At 45.0% G+C, this 18,778-nt stretch overlaps 1 protein-coding gene and 1 long non-coding RNA gene across 2 annotated transcripts in view; one reads left to right on the forward strand and one right to left on the reverse strand.

The window, feature by feature from the left end:
* Positions 1-8,280, reverse strand: part of LOC144380106 (uncharacterized) — a 53,215-nt gene extending 44,935 nt beyond the window's left edge. Inside the window, exon 1 of the long non-coding RNA XR_013443921.1 lies at positions 7,919-8,280. This is a non-coding gene — a long non-coding RNA (uncharacterized LOC144380106). The remainder of the gene's footprint in view (positions 1-7,918) is intronic.
* Positions 7,309-18,778, forward strand: part of TJP2 (tight junction protein 2) — a 123,790-nt gene continuing 112,320 nt past the window's right edge. The window contains exon 1 of the mRNA XM_078062125.1: positions 7,309-7,515. The gene's annotated coding sequence lies outside the window, so the exon portion shown is untranslated. The remainder of the gene's footprint in view (positions 7,516-18,778) is intronic.

An 18,778-nucleotide genomic window follows, 5' to 3' on the forward strand; every position in this document is an offset into this window, starting at 1 on the left:
ATTTATTTGACAGAGAAAGACACAGCGAGAGGGAACACAAGCAGGGGGAGTGGGAGAGGGAGAAGCAGGCTTCCCGCCGAGCAGGGAGCCCGATGCGGGGCTCGATCCCAGGACTCTGGGATCATGACCTGAGCCAAAGGCAGACGCTTAACGACTGAGCCACCCAGGCGCCCCTTTATTTTTTATTTTTTGACAGAGAGAGAGAGAGAGAACGCAAGCAGGGGGAGTGGGAGATGCAGGCTTCCCGCCGAGCCGGGAGCCCGATGTGGGGCTCGATCCCAGGACCCTGGGATCATGACCTGAGCCGAAGGCAGACACTTAACGACTGAGCCACCCAGGCGCCGGAGTATATTTCTTTCATTACTTGTGGGGGTGGGGTAGATACCTAGAAGTGGGGTTGCTGGGTCAAAGGGTGAAAACACTGAAGTTAAATGCAAAACTAGGGAGGGAGGTGCAGGGAGAGGGACTTGGAGGAAGGTGGTCAAAAGGTACAAACTTTGAGTTATAAATAAGTACTAGGGATGTCATGATGACTACAGCTAACACTGCCGTATGATATATAGGAAAGTTGCTAAGAGGGTAAATTTTTAGAGTTCTCACCACAAGGGGAACATTTATTTTTCTTTTTTCTTTTCCTCTTTAAAGATTTTATTTTAACTTTAAATAAATTCTACAGCACATATGGGACTTGAACTCACCTCCACTGACTAAGCCAGCCAGGCATCCCCTTTTTCTTTGTACTGTATCTATATAGGGTGATGGATGTGAGCTGATTCTACTGTGGCAATCATTTCACAATAGACGTAAATCAAGTGATCCTGCTGTGCATTTTAAATTTATACAGTGATATAAGTCAATTATTTCATAATAAAACTGGACAGAAATACCAAACATACACAGGCAGCAGACAGCAAATCAAGATTAGAAACAAAGCTCTTTCTGGGCTCCATGGTGCACCTGTTGCCAGTAATGAAAACACCTGTCTTATCAAGGCAAGTGTCCCACTTTAGACTGTGATTTGACCCCTTCCCCACCATCCTGTCTGCCCAGCCCGTAGGTGAAGCACAGGATCGATTTCAGAACCTCAGGACACAGAACACAGAACTCCCTGTCCCGAGAGGCAGCAGAATAGGGCTTTGTCTCCCAGAAACGCAAGATGGTTTCTGTGGGGCTGCCCTGGGGCCAGTGCAGGAGGGAACCTCTGCTGAGCTCCAAGTCAGAACCCAGAGTTCTTGCCCCATTTTTCACTACTGCCCCTGGGGCCCATGGAGGCGTCTCTTTTTGTTTCTCTGAGCAGATTTTGAAATGTGTAGTCTTCAGAGTGGAAATGTTTATTAGTTACTGAAAATGCTGTTTTGTTGATTACAGGAAAGCACAGACAAAGGAATCCATACAGCATGTACCCAGAATGAAAAAAGTGGGTGGGAAAAACCAAGATAATGTCAGTTACCAGCTATGCCAGCCAGAGTGCCTTTCTTCCTACCTGAACACATTCAAAGATAATCCCAAATCCAAGTCTTTGAAATGTTCATTTCAATTCAGATACAGAAAGAAATTAAACGTCTATTTTAGTGTGTGTGTGTGTGTGTGTGTGTGTGTATGTAATATGCCACCCAAACACATGTAGTAGCAACATCAACCCCATATACTAGATTAAATCAGTGGCATGTGATTAAACATTTTAAAATTTAGGGAATATTGGGCGCCTGGGTGGCTCAGTTGGCTAAGCGACTGCCTTCGGCTCAGGTCATGATCCTGGAGTTCCGGGATCGAGTCCCGCATCGGGCTCCCTGCTCGGCAGGGAGTCTGCTTCTCCCTCTGACCCTCCCCCCTCTCATGCTCTCTCTCTATCTCATTCTCTCTCAAATGAATAAATAAAATCTTTAAAAAAAAATAAATAAATAAAATAAAATTTAGGGAATATCAAGTTTTGCCCAAATATCTCATCATTTTTTTAGTGGTTGGTTTTTCTCAATCAGGGCCCCAACAAGAAATACACATTGTATTTTATCGATATCACTTAAATCTTTTAGTTTATAGGTTTCTTCCCCCTTCATCTTTAATGCCTTCTTGTTTGTTGTTGAGGAAACTGGATCATTGGACTTCTTGAGTTTCCCAGATTCTGATTTTGTTGACTGTACCCCGTAGTAGTGTTGTTTAATATATCCCTCTCTTCTAGTAATTCTTATAAACTGGTAGATGGGTCTAGAAACTTGGTCAGACTCAGGTTTGCTCTTTTTGGCAAGAATGTGCCATTTGTGGTGTTGTATATTTCCATCAGATGGCACATAATGTCTGGTGATCTTTTCTGTGATGTTAGTGGCCATCGATGACTATTGCCTTGATCCACTATTTTATTAGTGCTTTGGAAAATGCTGATATTCAAATTTTGTCAATCCTTATTTGTTGGCTAGAATAATTTCTTCGTCAACTATTTAGTTTATCCTGAGTCGCAGTTTGTACATGTCTTAGCCTGGATTTCCCAGGAAGCAGAGCCTTGAGTCATGTGCTTTATTGGGGGAAAGTGATCGTGCAGAAAAAAGTGAGGGATGGGAGAAGCAGAGAAAGCCAGCTGAAGGGAGACTCACTCAGTAGGCTGCTGCTGTAGGCACCTGATTACTTGATCAGTGTGACTTGATTTCTGAGAAGCAATATATACTGAGTCTCAGGACAGTTCATCTTGTGGGGGGGGGGGAAGGAATATTCACATATCAGCTTCTATCCCTCACTGGTAGAAGCTTAGACAATGAAGCATTAACTTCAGGGTGGTGTATGCATGGGCATCCCCACCCTGGCACTGATAGAGAAGCACTGGGTGGGAGGGAGGAGATGAGTCTATTCTCAGGTTGTCCCTGCGTGAAGCTGGACAGAGCCCACCTAAACCTTGTTGCTGCAGCAATGTCTGGAGTAAGGGACAGGGGAGGCGAAGAGGATCTGAAGTAGTACATACGTGTTAGATACAGTCCAGAAAAGGCAGGTGAAATGTGCAATTCTTTCTCTTACAATTTATCAGCTTTCAAAATAATTAATTAGTTCTATTGCATCTGCAAAGGTAATCAGTTAGGGGGTTTTTTTGTTTCTGTTTTTGTATCATTATGACTCCCGGATATATACATATTTGATATGTCTCAATTCATTGCAGTTATTTTTCTTCTTCTTCTTTTTTTTAAGATTTTATTTATTTATTTGACAGAGAGAGAGAGAGAGCACAAGCAGGGGGAGTGGCAGGCAGGAGAAGCAGGCTCCCCGCTGAGCAGGGAGCCCGACGGGACTGGATCCCAGGACCTGATCATGACCTGAGCCGAAGGCAGACATTTAACCAACTGAGCCACCCAGGCGTCCCATTATTTTTCTTCTCGAGGCTTAAAATTTATCCCACTTTGGCTGGTGGAGGCTTCTACAGGTTGGCTCCAGATTCCATTTGATGTCAACCTTAGTTTTTGATAGCTTCACTGCTTCCTGAATTGATAAGATATTCCAGGCTGATTTTGGAGATTTCTTGCCTCTGACAGAAAATCAACCACTTCTCCAAGTAGATCTAGTTCTTTTTAGACAAATATGGTATTTAGAGACCACAATCTGAAATCTTGGAGTCCTTATTCCTACCAGGCTAGTAAATGTTTGGTTGGCATTTTGAGTAAATAGACCTTGGAATTTTTTTTTTTTTTTTAAATTAAAGAGAGAGAACAGGAGGGGAGGGGCAGAGGGAGAGGGAGAGACATAATCTTAAGCAGGCTTCATGGATCTCATGACCCTGAGATCATGATCTGAGCCTAAATCAAGAGTTGGATACTTTACCCATTGAGCCACCCAGGTGACCCTGTAAATATTTTTTTTAAGAAAAGTATACCATAAGGAGCACCTGGGTGGCTCAGTTGGTTATGCATCTGCCTTGGGCTTACGTCATGATCCCAGGGTCCTGGGATTAAGCCCCACATCAGGATCCCTGCTCAGCAGGGAGCCTGCTTCTCCTCCCTCTGAAATTCCCCAAGCTTGTGCTCTCTGGCTCTATCTCTCTGTCAAATAAATAAATAAAATCTTAAAAAAAGAAAAAAGAGAAGTATACCATGAGTTCTAAATGATAATTCTAATTCAAATTTAATATTGCTTAACTACTGGGATACCTGGGTGGCTCAGTCTATTGGGTGTCTACTTTGGCTCGGGTCATGATCCCAGGGTCCTGGGATGCAGCCCTGCGTCAGGCTCCCTGCTCAGTGGGGAGTCTGCTTCTCCCTCTCCCTCTGCCTCTCTCCCTGCTTGTGCTCTCCCTCTCTGTGTCAAATAAATAATATTTTTAAAAAAATATTGCTTAACTGCTTTGATTTTTTTCATTTTTATTTTATTTATTTATTTTTTAAAAAGATTTTATTTATTTATTTGACAGAGAGAGACACAGCGAGAGAGGGAACACAAGCAGGGGGAGTGGGAGAGGGAGAAGCAGGCTCCCTGTCCAGCAGGGAGCCCGATGCGGGGCTCGATCCAAGGACCCTGGGATCATGACCTGAGCCGAAGGCAGCTGCTTAACGACTGAGCCACCCAGGTGCCCCTTGATTTTATATTTATTTTTTTATACTAAAAAATCTTGATTCTTAAGGCCATTAACATAATTACTTCTTACTAACATTATCATCACTAAAAAGCAGTTTTAGTTCTTTTTTAAAATATATTTTTTAAGATTTTATTTATTTATTTGACAGAAAGCAGGAACACAAGCAGGGGGAGTGGGAGAGGGAGAAGCAGGCTTCCCGCGGAGCAGGGAGCCCGATATGGGGCTCGATCCCAGGACCCTGTGATCATGACCTGAGCCAAAGGCAGACACTTGACGACTGAGCCACACAGGTGCCCCAGTGTTAGTTTTTTTGTTTTTTGTTTTTTTAAATGTTTTCCATCCTTAGGGTATATACCTAAGGGATGTGGAGTAAGATAATTGTTTTAAATTCACCTGACATAATTTCCCCTTATGTGGAAAATTAACTGTTCTCTTTTTAAAAATTGTCCTCTAGGCTCAATCTACTCACTTTTTATGAAATAACTTGTTGATAGGTATCCCCAGAAGTCTAAACTAAATGAAGTTGGGCTTTATCAGAAGCACTGTCATTCATTCCATTACTTACGGCAGAGGTTTGGGTGGGAAGGAGGGCAGGAGGGTTTGGCAGTCATATGCAAAGGTATCTTCAATGAACCTTCCTAGGAGGTTTTTCTTTGTGTGTGTGGTAAAATATACATAACATAAAATGAGCCATTTTAACCATTTTTAAGCATACAATTCAGTGGCATTATGTACATTCACACTAATGTGCAACCAACACCACTATCCCTCTCCAGAACTTTTTCATCATACCAAATTGAAACTCTGCACCCATTAAACAATAACTCCCTATTACCTTCCCAGGATTTTTTTTTTTTTTTTATTAACATATAAGGTATTATTTGTTTCAGGGGTACAGGTCTGTGATTCAGCAGTCTTACACAATTCACAGTGCTCACCATAGCACATACCCTCCCCAGTGTCTATCACCCAGCCACCCCATCCCTCCCACCCCCTTCCACTCCAGCAACCCTCAGTTTGTTTCCTGAGATTAAGAGTCTCTTATGGTTTGTCTCCCTCTCTGGTTTTGTCTTGTTTCATTTTTCCCTCCCTTCCCCTATGATTCTGTCTCGTTTCTCAAATTCCTCATATCAGTGAGATCATATGGTATTTGTCTTTCTCTGATTGACTTATTTTGCTTAGCATAATACCCTCTAGTTCCATCCACATTGTTGCAAATGGCAAGATTTCATTTTTTGATGGCTGCATAATATTCCTGTGTGTGTGTGTGTGTGTGTGTGTGTGTGTGTGTGTGTGTACCACAACTTCTTTATTCATTCATCTGTTGATGGACATCTAGGCTTTTTCCACAGTTTGGCTATTGTAGACATTGCTGCTATAAACGTTGGGGTGCATGTGCCCCTTTGGATCACTACATTTGTATCTTTGGGGTAAATACCCAGTAGTGCAATTGCTGGGTCCAGAACTGTGACGCCACCAGCTTTGCTTTTCTTTTTCAACATTCCTCTGGATATCCGGGGTCTCTTCTGGTTCCATATACATTTCAGGTTTATTTGTTCCATTTCTTTGAAAAAAGTTGATGGTATTTTAATAGAGATTGCATTAAATGTGTAGATTGCTCTAGGTAGCATAGACATTTTCACAATATTTGTTCTTCCAATCCATGAGCATGGAACGTTTTTCCATTTCTTTGTGTCTTCCTCAATTTCTTTCATGAGTATTCTATAGTTTTCTGAGTACAGATTCTTTGCCTCTTTGGTTAAATTTATTCCTAGATATCTTATGGTTTTGGGTGCAATTGTAAATGGGATCGACTCCTTAATTTCTCCTTCTTCTGTCTCCTTGTTGGTGTATAGAAATGCAACTTATTTCTGTGCATTGATTTTATATCCTGCCACTCTTCCCAGGATTTTTAATGTGACTAAATGGAAGGAGCACCTGCTTGCCAGTTGCAGGCTTGGGCACTAAGAAGATGTTGCCTTCCAGGCTGAGCAGGGGTTCTCGCGGTGACTAAGCAGGCTCTTGGGTTAAAGCTCCCGCCCTCACCTATTGTCCCAGCGGGAGGAACCGGTATTTCCGGATTGGGGCCTCAGACCCAGAGATCCCGGCTAAGGGTGAAGTTCATGGGGGAGGGGAACGGAAGCCGATCATAAAAGTTAACTTTCCACCAAAATGACCAACCTGCTTCTCACCCCACCCCCAAGCAAAAACAAAGACCCCAGCACCACCAAGCACCTACAATAATGGCCCACAACCATCCCTCCTCTAGTCTTTGAAAGGGTAGCGTAACCCCTTCCTAGCCCACACTCCTGGAGAGGATCAAAAAGCTGACCAGAGAACGAATAAAGCAAGCAGCACATCGAATCACTTTTGCCCTGGGGCGGAAAGAAAGCACAGCAGCAGTTTCGCAGAGAAGGGAAGAGGCAGGGGAATGGATGTACGGACTGGGGGGACTAGGTGGTCCCTGCGGCCAGTCCCGGCCCCACCGCTGGGTGGCGCGTGCGTGCCCCCCTAGTCGTGCCAACACCGCAAAGTAGAGCTGCAATAAGCTGCATCTCCTGCCCCAGACGGCACCTGGAACCCTTGGGGTCTCGAGGAAGCAGGTGACGGCCGCTACCCACCCTCCTCCCCTCCGGGCCGCGGCTCTCTGGCTCTCCGCCCGCCCACTCCCCCTGCCACCACCCTGGATTTTTTTTTTTTTTTTCTTTCGCCCAAACCTCCAAACAGGAAATAGCTTGAGTCCACAATAATACAAGGAGCAGCGACCGAGGCTATTCGTGCCCGCCCATTCCCTGGGCAGCGTCCCGCACTCCGGCTCCGGCCAGGCGCCGCCAGCGACGAGCGCGGGCAGCGCAGGGGACACCCGCCCACCAGCCGGCGCCGCGTCGGAGCGAGTCCCTGCGCCCCCGGGAGCCGCCTTCGTCCTGCGCGGGAGCCCGCCGACTGCGGCCGCCCCCAGCCCGCAGGCGAGTACCCTTCTCCCTCCCCTCCCCGGCCCCCAGTCGCGCGCCCCGCGGCCGCCAGGGCTCGGGCGTCGCCGGGATGCCTCCCACCGGTCCGGACCCTGCGAGCGAGGGATTTGCGGGGTGTGGCGGGGCACTGGCGCCTTGGATCGGCGTGCGAGCGGAGGTGAAGGGCAGCGAGAGCACATGCGAGTTGATCCCCCCCCATCTCCCTGTGGATTCGGGGTGTACTTTATTGGGCACTGATTTTTTCCTCTCTGGGGATGCCTAGCGGACTTCTGCCTCCCCGTCCTCCCGGGGGACGACAGCGCATCATAGGGTTTCTCTTGGGGGATCGTTTGGAAGTGGGTTCTGGCCCGCACCTGTGGCAGCTACAGGTGCCTGGGAGCCACCGTCTTTTTCCTACCTGGCCTGGCGCCTTCTCCCCCAAGGAATAGGGACCGTTTCACTTTCTGTTGAGCTTCTCTTTAACCAGGATAAAAGGGCCTCTGAGCTTCTGTTGGCGCAGCCAGCGTTTGCGGTAGTGGAAGGGGTAGGAGCTGGTGCCATGGGGCCGAGGGAGGCGCTGGTTGGTTGCAAGCAGGTGGGGATTGCCAGCAGAGTCTCGGGCGGGTCTCAGCCACGGGGCTTGCAAAGCCCGCACAACCGAGAGCCCGACTGCACAGTCCCGGAGCTGCCCGCGGGCCAGAGTTACCCGCGGAGCCGCGAGCTGTGCCCCAAGCGCCAAAGAGCCTTCGAGGGTTTTCCCCCGTCCCTTTAACATGCGGGGCGTTGTCAGTGTTCGAGGCTGCAGGGCTCCTCTATAGGGAACGCAGTCAAAACCGAGTTGGAGATCTTTCTGTTGGATAAAGGCCACTGAATTCCAGGCATTCTTCGAGCTTGAGAAGTACTGTTTTGAAGTCTGCGTGAAGACTTTCTGCGAAACTGCCTCTCTGTCAACTGTCCTAGCCGTCTGTGGCAGCTTCCTAGTCCCGGAGGTGGGTGGGGACACTTGGGAAGCCCCCTGGTCATGACGGCTTTCTGTGTGTCTAAACGCATTTTTACAAACCGTGGTTGGCAGATAATTTCCGTCCTTAACCAGTTCACCTGAGAGGTGTGATCAACCCTCATTTCCCGGTGAGGGGCCCGTGGTTCTTGAAGGTTACATGGATGGGGCTCTGGGGCCTTGCGGCTTCAAGTGAGGTCCAGGGCACCAGCGGCTTCACCTGGGGGCCTGTTAAAAGTGGGCCCAGACCTGCTGGTTCAAGACCCCCCGGGGATCGTTTGCACAATAACGTTCGAAAAGCACCGGCCTAGGGTATCTTGGGGTGAAGTACTCTGTCCAGTGTGAAGAAGTGATTTACAATACGCACATTTTCATCAAGTCCTACATTTGAACCTTCATTTTGCCAAAGCAGGACAAACACACTTAAGCTGCAGGGGTCACAGCCCCTCCACCGCAGTGTCAGGCTCCTCAACGAGATTTGGACATGTGATTAGCATACTAGCCTGTGAATTTTTTGTTTCTGGATACTTTTATTCTTTGACTGTTATTATTTTTTTCTTTTTGTGAAAATTATTTTAATTCAGTTAATTAACATATAATGTATTATTGGTTTCAGAGGTACAGGTCAGTGATTCATCAGTCTTATATAATACTCAGTGCTCATTACATCACATGCCCTCCTTAATGTCCATCCCGCAGTTACCCTATCCCCCAATCCCCTTCTTTGACTTATTATTATGATAAAATATATATAACATGAAATTCACCATTTTAATCGTTTTAAATGTATGATTCAGTGACGTTAAGTACACTGACAATGCAACCATCCCGACTCTCCATTTCCAGAACTTTTTCATCCTTCCAAACAAAAACTCTACCCATTAAACAATACCCCATTCTCCCCTCTCCTCAGCCCCACAACTTCTGGATACTTCAAATGATATGTTTTTGTAGGGTGGAGAAAAGGCTGAATCGGAATGTAAAGTAAAAGTAAAATCATGTTCAAAGAAAATATATAAACATGTAGAGATTCCTGGGTCACTGTCCTGGTGGACATGGTACTATAGCTCCAGGTTCTTAGAGTGCATATGCTTTCTTTAAACAAACAACCCGAAACTCATGAGGGTTTCCTTTTTGTTTTGGCTGCAAAGGAATGGAGCTACCAGGGCTCAAACGCACTGATTAACTAGATGCACATTAATAACTAGATGCCTGGTGACATTTATCTCTATGTTTCTTTTAACTGGCTTTATTTTAGGTATCCTGTTTATATTGGGTTTATTATTATTTTTTTAACAGTGACTCAAACACATTTTTGAAAGTAGTTGAATAAACCTTAAGGAAAAAGTTGGTGCGGGGCACCTGGGTGGCTCAGTTGGTTACGCGTCTGCCTTTGGCTCAGGTCATGATCCCAGGATCCTGGGATTGAGCCCCACATTGGGCTCCCTGCACGGCGGGGAGCCTGCTCCCTCTCCCCCTCCTCCCCGCTCATGCTGTCTCTCTCTGTCAAATAAATAAATAAAATCTTCAAAAAAAGAAAAAAAAGGAAAAGGTTGCTTGGTAAATATAGGAGGAGGTCACAGCAAGACTTCAGAAAGCAGATTTGAAATAATTTTCCCAAATTACTCAAACTATGTATTTTGTTTCTGCTTTCATGTTAAATGAGTCTAATGGTCCAACAACACTTCTAGTTATAAAAATGTTTGTATAATTGAGGAAAGCCTTGTAATAATGAAATGTAAGATGCATTTGTCTGCATCTGCTTAAAATTGCCCAGCTTGTGATTTGGGGACATGCATTTCAATGAGAACATAAATATGAATTGGCAAACTAAGAAAAGCGGTTTCATTCATGAGCTAAGAGAGTCATTGTTATGGGTCAAGGATGTGGTTTCAGGGTGCCTGGCTGGCTCCGTAGAGCATGTATCTCTTGGGATTGTGAGTTGGAGCCCCATGTTGGGTGTAGAAATTACTTAAAAATAAAATCTTTAAAAATTACTTTAAGAATCTCTAAAGATAAAATCTCTTTAAAAAAATCTCTAAAAAAAAAAAAAAGAATGTGGTTTCTAATACATAAGTGATCAAGGATATTGGGAAGATTTACTAAGTAGCTGAGTAGTGGGAAATCCTTCAAATTCTTCCCAGATTCTTTTTTCTTTTAGTAAGATACTTGACTTTTCCTGTGTTATGACCTTTATCGGAAAGAAGCTATTGACTTGTAGGAAGGAACTTACAGCTTCCTTTGACTGAAAAATCCTTTGAAACGAGGAATAAAAGATAATTCAAATGGGCAAAATTAGACAAAAATTCTCCCTCTTGAGGATATTCTTGTATTTGCAGAAATTCGGATTGTTGTCTCCTTGTAATGGTAGTAAGGCAAAAGAGAAAAGGTTTTCCTTCTTCTGCTGCGTTGTTCTCTTCTGAAATAGCAATATAATTCAGAGTTTTATTTGGTGAACAAATGCTGTTTTGTAGTCCACACATGAGAAAAAAATTCCTTAGAACGTGTCCAGTGAATGGTTTTTTCAGTGATGCCAGAGGAATCATTTGGGGAGTTTAGTAAAAATGGATGACGTTGCTCATCATTCTCAAGATCTGAGGTTTTAGTAGCCCGAATGTTTGAAAGAACCCACTGGTCTCTATTTGATTTATTTTTTATTTTTTTTAAAGGAGAATTTGAAGTGTTTTATTATTTTTTTTATTTTTTTCCCAAAGATTTTATTTATTTATTTGTCAGAGAGAGAGAGCAAGCGAGCACAAGCAGGGGAAGTAGCAGGCAGAGGGAGAATTTATTTGAGACAGAGCGAGCACAAGCAGGGAGGAGGGTTAGAGGGAGAGGGAGAAGCAGACTCCCCACTCAGCAGGGAGCCTGAAACGGGGCTCGATCCCAGGACCCTGAGATGATGACCTGAGCTGAAGGTAGACCCTTAACCGACTGAGCCACCCAGGCGTCCCTGGACTATTTGATTTAGAATCCATGCCTGTTGCAAATTAGGTACTTTCCGACACATTTTCATTAAATCTTTATAATGACCTTGAGAGAGGTATTTCTTTTTTCCCTCATTTTACAGATGAGAAAACTGAAGCCAGTTGTGGTCTTCCTACCCTAGACCATGGTTCTTTCCATTGTTCTTCCATGTAGAATTGTCCCTGTCTACAAATCCCCCTTCACCTCCAAGAAGCTATGTATTCATTAATATCTTCAATTTTTTTTTTTCTTTAAGATTTTATTTATTTGACACAGAGAGAGAGACACAGCGAGAGAGGGAACACGAGCAGGGGGAGTGGGAGAGGGAGAAGCAGGCTTCCCGTGGAGCAGGGAGCCCGATGCGGGGCTCGATCCCAGGACCCTGTGATCATGACCTGAGCCGAAGGCAAACGCTTAACCAACTGAGCCACCCAGGCGCCCCGTATTCATTAATATCTTTTGGAACATCAGGTACTACATGCACTAGGTCCTTAGGCAAATAAAAAGATGAGCCAAAACTGAAATAAATTCCCAAAGAGCAAAGGATTTAAAAGTAAGACCTCTGATGAGTGATCAGTTAGATTATACTTGTCTTGGAGCGCCTGGGTGGCTCAGTCGTTGAGCGTCTGCCTTCGGCTCGGGTCATGGTCCCGGGGTCCTGGGGTCGAGCCCCGCATCGGGCTCCTTGCTCGGCGGCCTGCATTTCCCTCTCCCACTCCCTCTGCTTGTGTTCCCTCTCTCGCTGTGTCTCTCTCTGTCAAAAAATAAATAAAATCTTTAAAACAAAAAAGATTATCCTTGGCTTGAATGTAGCATTATTGTAGCTGGGCAAGATGTGGGCATTCTCCTTACTGAGATAGTCAGCCTTGCCATCTCTGCACATAGGCCAGTCAGTAGCTATGTGACACCCTGAGATGCTACAGAGTATAGAAGAAAGGACACAGGATTTAGGTGCAGGACTAACATCTGCCCTGAACACCTGACTGGGGGGAGTAAACCTCATATACTCTGAGTGTCCACATTCCTAAATAGAAAGGTAGGGGCATAATTATCTCCCTTTAAGATTATAGTAAGGACTGCAAAGAACCTTATTTGTAAAAGTGCTTGTAAATTTTATTTATTTTTATTTTTTTTTAAAGATTTTATTTATTTATTTGACAGAGAAAGACACAGTGAGAGAGGGAACACAAGCAGGGGGAGTGGGAGAGGGAGAAGCAGACTTCCCGCTGAGCAGGGAGCCCGATGCGGGGCTCGATCCCAGGACCCTGGGATCACAACCTGAGCCGAAGGCAGACACTTAACGACTGGGCCACCCAGGCGCCCCAAGTGCTTGTAAATTTTAAAATGATAGTAGAAATCTATCTCTTATTTTCATTTGGGAGAAATTTATAATGCAAAAAAGAAAGAAGAAGCTACACATTTGAGGTACCTAATACTTTTTAGTTAACTGAATCTGTAATTCTCTTCTTGCTTTAGGCCATTAAGAAAGTAATTTTATTGGGACCCCTGGGTGGCTCAGTTGGTTAAGCATCCAACTCCTGAGTTCGGCTCAGGTCATGGTCTCAGGGTCGTGAGGTTGAGCCCCATGTCCGGCACTGCACTGAGCGTGGAGGCTGCTTAAGATTCTCTCTCTCCTTCTCCATCTGCCCCTCCCCCCGCTCACACACACTCTTTCTCTCAAAAAAATTAATAATGATTTTACTGAGATATAATTCACATGCCATACAATTCACCTATTTTAAGTATACAATGCATTGGTTTTGAGTATATTCCCAGAGTTGTGCAACCATTACCATAATCAACTTCAGGATATTTTTTTTTTTATTTTTTTTATTGTTATGTTAATCCCCATACATTACATCATTAGTTTTAGATATAGTGTTCCATGATTCATTGTTTGTGCATAACACCCAGTGCTCCATGCAGAACGTGCCCTCCTCAATACCCATCACCAGGCTAACCCATCCTCCCACCCCCCTCCCCTCTAGAACCCTCAGTTTGTTTTTCAGAGTCCATCGTCTCTCATGGTTCTTCTACCCCTCCGATTTCCCCCCCTTCATTCTTCCCCTCCTGCTACATTCTTCTTCTTCTTTTTTTTCTTTCTTAACATATATTGCATTATTTGTTTCAGAGGTACAGATCTGAGATTCAACAGTCTTGCACAATTCACAGCGCTTACCAGAGCACATACCCTCCCCAGTGTCCATCACCCAGTCACCCCATCCCTCCCACCCCACCCCCCACTCCAGCAACCCTCAGTTTGTTTCCTGAGATTAAGAATTCCTCATATCAGTGAGGTCATATGATACATGTCTTTCTCTTTTTGACTTATTTCGCTCAGCATAATACCCTCCAGTTCCATCCACGTCGTTGCAAATGGCAAGATCTCATTCCTTTTGATGGCTGCATAATATTCCATTGTATATATATACCACATCTTCTTTATCCATTCATCTTCAACTTCAGGATATTTTTATTGCCAGGTATTCTAAAAAGAATACCAGTCCTCCATGAACCTTTTCCATCCCCTAGCTGGCATCTCCCAATCCCTTTCCTTCCCCATGCTAAACAACCACTAATCTACTTTCTATCTACAGATTTGCTTATTCAGGACCTTTCATATAAATGGAATTACACCGTATGTGGTCCTGTATATCTGGCCTTTTTTTCATTTAGCAGAATGCTTTCATGGTTTATCTACACGGTAGCATGATTCAGTGCTTTACTCTTCTTATTGCCAGTTAATGGTCCATTGTATGTGTATGCCACATTTTGTTTATCCATTCATCTGTTGATGGACACTTGGGTTGCTTCAATTTTTTGGCATAATATTATGAATAATGCTGCTGTGGACATTCATGTACAAATGTTTTTATGTGGGCATATGTTTTCATTCCTTTTGGGTAATACCTACAAGTGAAAAACAGATAATAACTCTGTATTGGACATTTTCAGGAACTGCCAGACGACTTTCCAAAGCAGCTGTACCACTTTAGACTCCCACCAGCAGTGTATGACAGCTCCAATTTCCCAACATCTTCATCAACACTTATTGTCTTTTTTATTTTAGCCACCCTAGTTGGTGTGACATGTTTTTTTTTTAAAGATTTTATTTATTTTTATGTATTTGAGAGAGAGAGAGAGTGTGTGTGTACATGCGTGCAAGCAGAGGTGGGGGGCGGAGAGGGAGAGGGGCAAGCAGACTCAGTGCTGAGGGCTGAGTCTGCCATGGGGCTCTATCCCTCGACCTGAGATCACAACTTGAGACCACCACCTGAACCGAAATCAAGAGCCAGAAGCTCAAATGACTGGGCCATCCAGGCGCCCCTGTGTGACGTGGTTTTTTTGATTCACATTTTCTGATGGCTAATGATGTTGAGCATCTTTTCACGTGCTTATTTATTAGGCCATCTGTTCCTGACTTTTTTTCCTTTTATTCTTTTTAATTTTTATTTATTTATTATTTATTTGAGAGAGCGAGAAAAAGAGAGAGCATGAGCAGGAGGAGGGGCAGAGGGAGAAGCAGAATCCCGGCTGAGTAGAGAGCCCGACATGGGGCTCGATCCCAGGAACCCCGGGATTATGACCTGAGCAGAAGGCAGACGCTTAAGTGACTGAACCACCCAGGCACCCCACTTTTATTCTTTTTTAAAGGAAAACTAGACAGAGAAAAGAAAATCAGTTTTTAATAGATTCCCTAGTTTCCATGGTTTAGGACACTGAAAATGTAAATTGAGCCCATTGCTCTTTTGAAATTTTGAAAGTTTTGGCTCATCCTTTTATTTGCCTTAGGGCCTCATGCGGGTAGTACCTGATGTTCCAAAGGATTTGAGTGAAGAATTAATGAATATGTAGTTTCTTCGAGATGAAGGGGAGTAAGTAGGCAGGGACCTATTATTCTACATGCTGATTTAATGCACACGAAAAAATCATGCACCTCTCAAATGTTAATAACACACCAAATGTGTGCACATCACACCACCCCCCAAAAAAGGATTGGTGTTAATAATGGACATTTGAAACACTTTAACTAAAATATTGTTTGATATTGTGCAGGTTAATATTTATCCATTCTACTTATTAAAATATACAGTAAAATGCTTTAAAAATCCTATTAGTAAATTGTTTATATATACAATATATTGTCTGTATTTTATTGGGGTACTCTTCATGTACCCCCAAATGGAGGATACACTGATAGACATTTTTGCCTGAGTTAGTTCATTTTGTTTTTTCTTTCCCAAGCTGCACGGCAATGTTTTGCTCTGTAGTCGTGTGGAGAATTACCTTCATGCCCTACAGTCACAAATTAATCATGAATTTTAAAAATACCTGTTGCATTTTGGAGGCCCACCTTATCGAACTTGGGTTGTGCTGTTTTGCTCTTGTATTACTGGGAAATGTAGGCAGCATTACAAGAAATAGGGAATTAGGCTGGATTTAGAAACATTTGAGAATTGTTTGAGACAGCCACAGGATAAACAAGTGCAAGTGTGTAGTGCAGTGGTTCTCAAACATTAACCATCTGAATCGCCCGGACGGCTTGTCCAAACACATATCTGCAGCTGCACTCCCTGAGTTTTTAGCTTCTGATTTGGTAGGTCTGGGGTGGAGCTTGAGAATCTGCCTCTCTAACAAGTAATCAGGCAATGCTGATGCTGCTGGTCTGGGGATTGTGTGTTGAGAACCAGTGGTTTGGAGGCATTTGGAAGTGTCAGACTGGAGCAAGAGTCGGGGAAGGGACAAAGCTGGAGGGTAGCTGGGTGCCCTGTGCATGCAGGAGCTTGGTGGAGCCAGGGGAGGGGGTAGCATCTGAGGGAGGCAGACACAAGTGCTGGGAACTGAAATGCAGGGATGCAGTGGGGAGGGGTGGCTGGAGGAAGAGAAACCCCTGCGATAGGGAAGGCAGGGGCAGAAGGCTCTGAGGAGACCAGGCCCACAAACTCTGTGTAAACTGGGGAGTAAGGGCATGTCTGGGGGGTTGGTTGCAGAGTGGGGAGGGACGGGCTGTCACCGGCTAGTGGATGCTGTAGTTGTATGGGCCTGGCTTTTCCACCCCTTCCAGGAAGCCCAGCATTACCGAGTAGTGGGATATGCTGCTTGGGGACCCCAGGGTCAAGTGTGCACTTTCCTCATCAGACCAGAAGCCCCGTTAGTCCTTCAGGCCACAGTCCTGGAGTCACTACTGAACCCTCTCCCTCTTCTTGCCTGTCACCACCAATTATACTTAGCTTAGAACCAAGGTGAGCTTTGTCAACCAGGAGCAAGAACCCTTTATGCAGGTAGTGACCTTGAATTTTACTTTTCTTCCCTTCATGTATTTGCTGTTCAGCTTAATAGCTTTAGGATCTGTGCTACTAAGTGTCTAGTCTCCTTAGTGTAACTGGGCATAAGCCGATTCAGAGCAGGGGTGCTGACGTCCGGGTTATGAAGGTCGGGTTTGCTACAGAAGAGAAAGCCAAGAAGGACGGTGGCAGCCCAGCGCTCTGGGGTCTTCTGAAGCTGAGCTGTGTTCCACCCTTCCTGCTGGTTTCATGCAGTTCAGACAAACATCCCCTAATTTTATTTTACATTTAATTTTAAAGGAATCTTCATTGTATCTGAGGATGTAGAGCATTTCTTTTGAGTTTTGGAAGAAGGCCAAATACTGCCCAAGGTGTTCTAGGCTGGCATTTGGGGGCACCTGTCGTTAGCAGAGAGGGTTTACTGTCAGTGGCTATGGACTAGCTGCTCAGCTCTGCCTGGTACTTGCTGGTCGGCCAGGAGCTGAGTTAGTCCCTTTACGCTACTTTAGACTTGTCTGTTTGTCCCCGATCCCACTCAGCCAGTTGCACACCTTTGCATTCCTGCCGGGCCCCTGTGGGCTCTCCTCCTGTAACAGACAGGACTGGACAGGAAGCATTTCGCAACGCTTCTCCTGTGCAGAGACAGTGTCTTGGCGTCCCCAGGACCACCCCCAGCTTCAGTGATTCATAAGAGGACTCACAAGACTTAGCACAGAGTTATCACTATGATTATTGTAGTCATGGATACAAAGCAAAATCGGCAAAGGGAGAAGGTGCACAGAGCAAAGTCTAGAACTTGTTCTGTCGGCATTCCCTGCGGAGCAGGTGCCAGAAGTTCAGGTTCCCAGAAGGAAAGCTGGTATTAGGATAAATTACACTGTTTGTGCAAACAGTTTAGGGAGAGTGAGGCACTCTTACCAGCCCTGGGAATGGTGGGAACCTTCCCCAAGTCCAAGCTTCCAGACTCCAGCCAAGGGCCAACCTTCTAAGCATCCTTTCAAAGGGTGTTAACTATTTCGTGCACTGATGGGGATGAGGATGGAAGGGGAGAGTGGTGACAGAAGCCCCTGCACTTTGGGAAGGGGTCTGTCCATGCAGCTTGAGTCCAGTGCTGCAGGAGCTTTTCTTTGTCTGACCAGGGTGGGAGAGGGTGGAAGTGAACTTGGGGTTTGCATGCAGATCTTGGTTTTAGGATGATAAATAGATTCCTTCACTGAAGGGACAAAGAAGGGCAGTAGTGCACATTAGAAAAGAGTTCAAAACCCTCTTCATTCATTCTTTTTTTTTTTTTTAAAGATTTTATTTATTTATTTGACAGAGAGAGAGAGACACAGCGAGAGAGGGAACACAAGCAGGGGGAGTGGGAGAGGGAGAAACAGGCTTCCCGCTGAGCGGGGAGCCAGATGCGGGGCTCAATCCCAGGACCCTGGGATCATGACCTGAGCTGAAGGCAGACACTTAACGACTGAGCCACCCAGGTGCCCCTCATTCTTTTCATTATAACTTAAAAAAAAAATCTCGGGGCTCCTGGGTTCAGCATCCAACTCTTAATTTCGGCTGGGGTTGTGGTCGCAGGGTCCTGAGATCTGTGTCCGCCTAGGGCTCCACACTCAGCGGGGAGTCTGCTTGGGATTCTTTCTCTCCCTCTGCTCCCCCCCCACACACTCTAATAAATAATAAATAAATAAAATCTTTATAAAAAAAAGTAATCTCTACTCAGAACATGGGGCTTGAACTCATGACTCTGAGATCAAGAGTCACTCTCCCATGCACTCATGTATTCTTTTTTTTTAAAAAGATTTTATTTATTTATTTGACAGAGAGAGAGAGAGAGATAGATCACAAGCAGGGGGAGTGGCAGGCAGAGGGAGAGGGAGAAGCAGGCTCCCCGCTGATCAAGGAGCCCGATGTGGGGCTCGATCCCACGACCCGGGGATCATGACCAGAGCTGAAGGCAGACGCTTAACGACTGAGCCACCCAGGCATCCCTGCACTTGTGTATTCTTAACACACACTCTTAATGCCTGTA

The sequence above is a fragment of the Halichoerus grypus genome, chromosome 14, assembly GCF_964656455.1.
Source record: "Halichoerus grypus chromosome 14, mHalGry1.hap1.1, whole genome shotgun sequence".
In the NCBI taxonomy this organism is placed as follows: domain Eukaryota; kingdom Metazoa; phylum Chordata; class Mammalia; order Carnivora; family Phocidae; genus Halichoerus; species Halichoerus grypus.